Raw genomic sequence first — 9,071 nt, forward strand, 5'->3', positions numbered from 1 at the left:
AAGAATGGAGCAAAGCAGGTAAATGAAGAATGGGACGCATAAAGGCCCCAGGGAAGTTTGGTTCCAGTCTTAGTCCCCAAACCTTTGGACCTGACATGTTTAAGCCTACTATGTCCATTTAGAAGTTGGGGTATTGTCACCTCTTAACTCTTGGCTGTAATCATAAATTCAGTTCATGCTCAGTAATTTGGAAGGGATTTTTAAAAACAGAGTGACTTCACATGAGCACTTTTTTGGCTTTGGTGTATTTAGTCCCTGCTTATAAAAGATGGCAAGAGAGATTGTTCTCAGCCACTGTGTTTAGAGACCACTCATGCACAAGAAATGGAAGCATTGTGTAAGCTCGATAACGAATGAGACCATTCCAGATGTGTGAGCCCTAGACTGCAATGTCTAAATTGCAAAATGAATAAACTAAAACACCAGCCACCTTGCCTTTAGTCGTCTTCTACATTCCCCATGTGGTTTCCCATCAGAGCGCAAGGGAATCTTTTTCTATTTGGGGAAATCACATCAGTTATACGGAGAAGGCAATGGCAACCCACTCCAGTACTCTTGCCTGGAAAATCCCATGGACGGGGAGTCTGGTAGGCTGCGGTCCATGGCGTCGCAAAGAGTCGGTCATGACTGAATGACTTCACTTTCACTTTTCACTTTCATGCATTGGAGAAGGAAATGGCAGCCCACTCCAGTGTTCTTGCCTAGAGAATCCCAGGGATGGCGGAGCCTGGTGGGCTGCCGTCTCTGGGGTTGCACAGAGTCGGACACGACTGAAGTGACTTAGCAGCAGCAGCAGCATCAGTTATAAATTTACCCTCCCCCTTCACAATATTGTAGTTTTCAGCACTTTCTCCTTTGGCCATGTCTGAAAGAAAGACTGGGAAATTTCCTGGCAGTCCGGTGGCTAGGACTGAGTGCTTTCACAACCAAGTTGCCGGGGTTCAATCCTTATCCTGATTGGGAAACTAAGATCTCATAAGCTACGTGGTGCGGCCAAAAAAAAACCCAAAACCTGATTGACTTGTTCCGTGAAGAAGATAATGTGAACTCAGTTTACTCCAGGTTACACAGTCAACATTTTAATTTCCAGGCTGAAGGCTCTCTTCTATAAACTGTCTGTTATTTTTGGCCAATGATATTTTTTGCTGCCACAAACTATACAATCCTATGGAATAGTGTCTTGAAGATTGGTCATTTTCTTGAAAGATGTGGGGTTTTTTTCTTTTGTATTTTAAGCATCCTGGACTATTTAATGTATAAATCCCTTCTTCTCTCAGGTAACGGTAGGAGATAAAAAACCAAGGTCCCTTACAAATTAACAGAGATCAGAGGCAGATGTTATAAAGTGCAGGAAATATCCAGCAGCTCTAGAGGTTGGCATCTATCCTGTGTTCAGTTTGTCTTACGATTTGCTCTTTGGACTTTGGGGTTTCCTACTTGGTGTCTGTTCTGGCCTCCAAACTAACACTGCTTATGAGCAACAACAAACAGCAGGGTTTTACCCAGGTAACAGACATACCTTGTAAGGAAGGCCTTACCTTTCAAGATTAGAGACAAAGCCTTTCAATACTATGGAATGTTATTTTTATGCCGGTTTTCATACTTAACTCCTAATACTGTTGATGGTGTTGTGGGTTACATGGAATTGTGGGTTATATGTTGATGGTATAGTGAGTTACGTGAATGTATATCGTGGGTTACAGGGAATTTTGTAGGTTAGCCTGGCAGATCTTACATTCAGTACTGGAAGCTTAGCAACTCCCTTAAGGGTGGTAGCATGCCAGGGTTCCCTTCACACAGGTAACCCTTCCTCACAGTCAACCCTTGGTCCTAAAGCGGTGGCTTGATATCCCCTTAAAGGCCATTTCTTCCCTGCAGTGGTCACAAAGGGAAGGATGATAACTAAGCTCAGGCAAACTGTCAAGATCTTTAGCTTTATCCTAAAATTGGAAACTATAGATATTGGTAATGATTCTCTGTATAACATCTTGAGTCTGTGATACAACATGTTTAAGGAAATGTATTCCATTGTTCTTTCATAGGAAACAAATTGCTGAGTTCCAGCTTCAAGGAAGAGCTAAATCATATGTGTTCTTTCTTGATTGAACTATTAAAGCATTATATCAGAAAAACAAGTTAAGAAAATGTCACATTGTAAAGCCTTTGGAATTATCAGTTGTAAAAGAGCAAATGAATTGCAAGTGTGTGATTTTTAAGCATTTTCTTCTCCTCTCTAAATGGCGACATCACTCATGACACCACCAGTTGTCATGAATAGTTTTGTAATCTCCACAAATCTCTAGATAAGGAGAAAAGGATAATGGAGTGGAGGGCATAAATGATTACGCATTCCCTATAAAGAAGAACTATCATGAAGATAGAAAGCATACTGACTAATTTATTTATAAATGGAGGCCAGGCACATAGGAGGTCCATGGGTGGATATTTCCAGGAGTGGCCTGTGGAATTATGTGCTTTACTTTCAACCAGTGTAAGTGCTTAGGGATAAAGGAAGCTTTAGGCAAACAAAAGAGCTTTATACTCAGATTCTAGGACTTACGTGGTCAGTTGGTGGAACCAATCTCCCAATAAATGGTGCAGGTTAGGTTTTGGACTACATGCTAAAAAGATTTTTAAGTGATTGGAGGCTCTCCCAAGGTCATTTGAAAGAACAGAGCAGATGTGAGGGGATGGGGGTGCCTCCAAGAATGGGTTCATTCAATGTTGCTTCCAAGTTACCCTGTGATGAAAATGTCCTAGAGAAAAATGTCCTTTAATTCCCTATGTGTGCGTGCTAAGTTGCTTCAGTTGTGTCTGACTCTTCAGTCACGTGTGACTCTTTGCGGCTCCATGGACCATAGACCGCTAGGCTGTCCGTGGATTCTCTAGGCAAGAATACTGGAGTGGGTTGCCATGCTTTTCTCTGGGGATCTTCCCAACCCAGGGATAGAACCCATGTCTCCTGTGGCTCCTGCACTGCAGGTGGATTCTTTACCCTTGAGCCACTGGGGCAGCCACTTTATTCCCTATATTAACCAATTATCCCTCAAGATGGATTAATCCCTCAAAGTGATTAAGCACTACATTTTTTTCATGTGAGAAGCAAACGATGATAATGTTTCCAGGGCTGGTCTTATAAGGCCTATAATTTTGTCTAACTCCTCAAAGGTTTTTGTTTATATACTCCCCACCCAAGGCTAGATTATGTGATACTCCTGTGTGTTCTGGCATCACCTGTATCTTCATGTTCATAGCCCATTTAATGACATGACAGATGAGACCTGTAACATTCTTAACTTCATCAAAGGAGAACATATATTCCTTAGGGTTGTGAATTAGTGTAGCCAATGCAGTATGCCCAAGGGAGAGTATAGAGCCTGGAACATCATACATATGCAGGTATTTGTGAATGAATGGCTTAGTGTTAATTTTATGAGATTAAGTCAGACTTTGTGGGTTGGACCCTAGAAAGTGGGGAAGACAGTGATATCAGTATATGGAAAAGGAAGCACAAAGAAGAGGACAGTACTAATGAACATTTTCCCGCTTTGTAATTCTTTCCAAAGTCTTGCCTTTATCCTAGAGGAGAGATGAAGAGTCAAGGATGAATTTGGAAAATGGGAGTCTAAAATGAAGGATAACTCCTGACCACACTCACCTTTCATCCACCCAAGTGGCCATCGTACCTCTGTGGCAGGTTGAGTTCCTTAGGACCAGACTCCGGGATGGAGATTTGGGTGCAGGAAATTTAATGGGACGTGCTATAGGGAATAACATCTCTGAGGGGACAAAGAAAGCATGATTAAGTGGAGAGAAGAGTTTGGGTATGTTGCAGGCACAACAAAGGCCTTGGCCAATCCCACTGAGAGCTTATGAGCTGTAATGACCCAGAATTGTCCCAGTTAGGGCAAGAGGCTGCGTCTTACACTGCTGCACAGAGCAGTCATCGTGATGCAGGATGCCCCTGGAAATGAGGTACGGCCTTGGATAGGATGGCTGGCTTCAAGAAGGGACAGTCCCTGGAAAGGGCGAGTCATTTGCAACTGTTTAAATAAAGTCAGCTGTTGACTAGCAGGTGGGAGAAGGTGAGACTATAACACGAAACAAGACGGTCTCTGCCCTCAAGAATCTTCCAGACGTGTGGGCAAGCATTAATTACCACAAATGTGGTGGCTCAAAACAGTATCCATCAACTTCTGGTCTCTGGTCTGGTGTATAAAGAGGTTAGACGTCTTCACTCTTTCCTAACAAGTAAAACTAATGATCAGATTTTCTTAAATCTGTTAGAGAATCATGGTCACAGGGTCAACCACTGACCCAAAAATCAGAGAGATGGGCTGATAAAGAGTCAAAACTGACTGAAGCAGAAGCCTTTGTGGGAACCAGGGTAGAATACTTTGCTATCTGCTAAAAAAAAAAAAAAAAAAAAAAAAAAAAAAAAACCCAAAAAAAACACCTCTGGTTTTAGAATTCTCATGAGTTGGTTCTGATCACTCAAACAGTCACCCTTTGAAAAAACCAAACTGTCCAGAAGTGTAAGCTAATCATGGGAGTAAAATCCCTTCAAGTAATGGTTCTACAGGTTTGGGCAGGAAATCTGGGGGTCCTTTTACAATTGTGTCAACCACGGCCATGATGACAGGCTAAGATACCTTAGTAAAGAGAGGTCTGGTCGCTTCTTTTGACTTCTTTAATAGGATTAGCGAGTGGGGTGGGGATGGTGGGTTTGAGGGAGAGATTTTAGGATGAAGAAATTTGATTGGTCAGCTTTGCGGGCTCGGCAGTCTGGAAATTCTAATTCCCAGAGGAGGAGGAATTTGGTTTGAGGTTCTTTTGGGTAATCTGGGCAGAAAAACCAGAGGTCAAGGGAGATAACAGGCTTAATTGACAGACACAGAATATAGGCCAGAAATAGAAGACAGAGAAACCTTGAGTGAGGGAGAAGGCACAGGAATTAACTTGCAAGAGCCGCAGTAAGTGGAGAGATTCCAATTAAAGCAGAAAGTGGAGAAAGGCTTTAGTAAGAGGTTAAACATTGCATCTGGTCCCATCACTTCATGGGAAACAGATGGGGAAACAGTGAAATAGTGTCAAACTTTTTTTTTTCGGGCTCCAAAATCACTGCAGATGGTGACTGCAGCCATGAAATTAAAAGATGCTTACTCCTTGGAAGGAAAGTTATGACCAACCTAGATAGCATATTCAAAAGCAGAGACATTACTTTGCCAACTAAGGTCCATCTAGTCAAGGCTATGGTTTTTCCAGTGGTCATGAATGGATGTGAAAGTTGGACTGTGAAGAAAGCTGAGCGCTGAAGAATTGATGCTTCTGAACTGTGGTGTTGGAGAAGACTCTTGAGAGTCCCTTGGACTGCAAGGAGATCCAACCAGTCCATTCTAAAGGAGATCAGTCCTGGGTGTTCTTTGGAAGGACTGATGCTAAAGCTGAAACTCCAGTGCTCTGGCCACCTCATAGGAGAGTTGACTCATTGGAAAAGACTCTGATGCTGGGAGAGATTCAGGGCAGGAGGAGAAGGGGACGACAGAGGATGAGATGGCTGGATGGCATCACCGACTTGATGGACATGAGTTTGGGTGAACTCCGGGAGTTGGTGATGAACAGGGAGGCCTGCAATTCATGGGGTTGCAAAGAGTTGGACACGACTGCGTGACTGAGATGAACTGAACTGAACACATTTAGATCAGCAGTTCTTCAGATCTGGTGCCCAAACTAACAGCATCAGCATCGTTTGGGAACTTGTTAGAAATGCAGATTCCCCAGTCCATTCTAGAATTAGTAAATTGGAAATTCTAAAAGTAGGAGTAGGGCACGAGAATCTGTTTCAACAAGCATGCCAGGTGATTTTGATGCCCCATAAGCTTGAGAATCCTTGATATTCTTCCATATTGTAATGGAATATGTTTATCATGAATGGGACTCCAGCAGGAGAAAGGAAATTCCTGGAAGGAAAATTTTCTGCTGCATGGTGAGCTAGAAATGCCAAGGATAAGTGTAAGACATTGCTTGACTTAACTGGCCTTAGGGTTTTCAGAAAGAAGACATTCTGAGCCATTCCAGCCAGTTGTGTTATTGAGACACACTTTTCAAGGTCAAGACTAGGAACAGTTGGAAGAAAAGTTATAACCAGCCTAGACAGCATATTAAAAAGCAGAGACATTACTATGCCAACAAAGGTCTGTCTAAGTCAAAGCTATGGTTTTTCCAGTAGTCATGTAGGATGTGAGAACTGGACTATAAAGAAAGCTGAGTGCCGAAGAATTGATGCTTTTGAACTGCGGTCTGAAGACTCTTGAGAGTCCCTTGGACTGCCAGGAGATCCAACCAATCCATCCTAAAGTAAATCAGTCCTGAATATTCAATGGAAGGATTGATTCTGAAGCTGAAACTCCAATACTTTGGCCACTTGATGCAAAGAACTGACTCATTGGAAAAGACCCCGATGCTGGGAAAGATTGAAGGCGGGAGGAGAAGAGGATGACAGAGAATGAGATGGTTGGATGGCATCACTGACTCAATGGACATGAGTTTAAGTAAACTCTGGGAGTCGGTGATGGACAGGGAGGCCTGGCGTGCTGCAGTCCATGGGGTTGCAAAGAGTCGGACATGACTGAGCAACTGAACTGAACTGAGGAGTTTACTGAGGGGAGTTGGGAAGGAGTCAGACTGGCCTGCGTCGGTTATCCTTGAGGGAGGGGGAGATCCAACCCCTAGGGAAAAAGCAGGAAGTGGGAACAGTGAGTTCCTGGGACCCTGAGTGATGAAAGCAGCAAGAGACTCTGGTGGAGAGGGAAGGAAACTTGCTTGTGAGCAAGATCTGTCTCCTCTTCAGCTCAGTAAGAAGACGCCCTCTCCTGGCTGCAGGCAGCGTCTGGCCCTCCTGCCTCAGCTGCAGCAAAGCCACAAGTTCTAATGTCAGCGGCCCTTAGCCAACAGGAGGAGGCTATATTTGGGGATGTGGGTGGCTGACCCAGTACACTGATTCCTATGTCCTTATAATTTTTATGAATCAATTATTCTGGGAATGATAATAATCATGGTACAATGGCAATAAGGGCTAAAGGCATGGTGGTTAATTGTTATTATAGGCTATCCCAGCAAGACGATTCAGTTCAGTTCAGTCGCCAGTCGTGTCCGACTCTTTGCGACCCCATGAATCGCAGCACGTCAGGCTTCCCTGTCCATCACCAACTCCCAGAGTTCACTCAGACTCGCATCCATTGAGTCAGTGATGCCATCCAGCCATCTCATCCTTGGTCGTACCCTTCTTCTCCTGCCCCCAATCCCTCTGAGCATCAAAGTCTTTTCCAATGAGTCAACTCTTCTATGAGGTGGCCAAAGTACTGGAGTTTCAGCTTTAGCATCATTCCTTCCAAAGAAATCCCAGGGCTCATCTCCTTCAGAATGGACTGGTTGGATCTCCTTGCAGTCCAAGGGACTCTCAAGAGTCTTCTCCAACACCACAGTTCAAAAGCATCAATTCTTTGGTGCTCAGCCTTCTTCACAGTCCAACTCTCACATCCATACATGACTACTGGAAAAACCATAGCCTTGACTAGACAGACCTTAGTCAGCGAAGTAATGTCTCTGCTTTTGAATATGCTATCTAGGTTGGTCATAACTTTTCTTCCAAGGAGTAAGCGTCTTTTAATTTCATGGCTGCAGTCACCATCTGCAGTGATTTTGGAGCCCCAAAAAATAAAGTCTGACACTGTTTCCATTGTTTCTCCATCTGTTTCCCATGAAGTGATGGGACTGGATGCCATGATTTTCATTTTCTGAATGTTGAGCTTTAAGCCAACTTTTTCACTCTCCTCTTTCACTTTCATCAAGAGGCTCTTTAGTTCCTCTTCACTTTCTGCCATAGGGTTGTGTCATCTTCATATCTGAGGTTATTGATATTTCTCCTGGCAATCTTGATTCCAGCCTGTGTTTCTTCCAGTCCAGCATTTCTCATGATGTACTCTGCATATAAGTTAAATAAGCAGGGTGACAATATACAGCCTTGACGTACTCCTTTTCCTATTTGGAACCAGTCTGTTGTTCCATGTCCAGTTCTAACTGTTGGCTTCCTGACCTGCATACAGATTTCTCAAGAGGCAGGTTAGGTGGTCTGGTATTCCCATCTCTTTCAGAATTTTCCAGTTTATTGTGATCCACACAGTCAAAGGCTTTGGCATAGTCAATAAGGCAGAAATAGATGTTTTTCTGGAACTCTCTTGCTTTTTCAATGATCCTGCAGATGTTGGCAATTTGATCTCTGGTTCCTCTGCCTTTTCAAAAACCAGCTTGAACATCAGGAAGTTCACGGTTCACATATTGCTGAAGCCTGGCTTGGAGAATTTTGAGCATGACTTTACTAGCGTGTGAGATGAGTGCAATTGTGTGGTGGTTTGAGCATTCTTTGGCCTTGCCTTTCTTTGGGATTGGAATGAAAACTGACCTTTTCCAGTCCTGTGGCCACTGCTGAGTTTTCCAAATTTGCTGGCATATTGAGTGCAGCACTTTCACAGCATCATCTTTTAGGATTTGAAATAGCTCAACTGGAATTCCATCACCTCCACTAGCTTTGTTCGTAGTGATGCTTCCTAAGGCTCACTTGACTTCACATTCCAGGATGTCTGGGCTCTAGGTGAGTGATCACACCATCGTGATTATCCGGGTCATGAAGATCCTTTTTGTACAGTTCTTCTGTGTATTCTTGCCACCTCTTCTTAATATCTTCTACTTCTGTTAGGTCCATACCATGTCTGTCTTTTATTGAGCCCATCTTTGCATGAAATGTTCCCTTGGTATCTCTAATTTTCTTGAAGAGATCTCTAGTCTTTCCCATTCTGTTGTTTTCCTCTATTTCTTTGCATTGATCGCTGAAGAAGGCTTTCTTATCTCTCCTTGCTATTCTTTGGAACTCTGCATTCGATGCTTATATGTTTCCTTTTCTCCTTTGCTTTTCGCTTCTCTTCTTTTCACAGCTATTTGTAAGGCTTCCCCAGACACCCATTTTGCTTTTATGCATTTCTTTTCCATGGGGATGGTCTCAATCCCTGTCTCCT

The sequence above is a fragment of the Capra hircus genome, chromosome 4, assembly GCF_001704415.2.
Source record: "Capra hircus breed San Clemente chromosome 4, ASM170441v1, whole genome shotgun sequence".
NCBI classification, from domain to species: Eukaryota; Metazoa; Chordata; class Mammalia; order Artiodactyla; family Bovidae; genus Capra; species Capra hircus.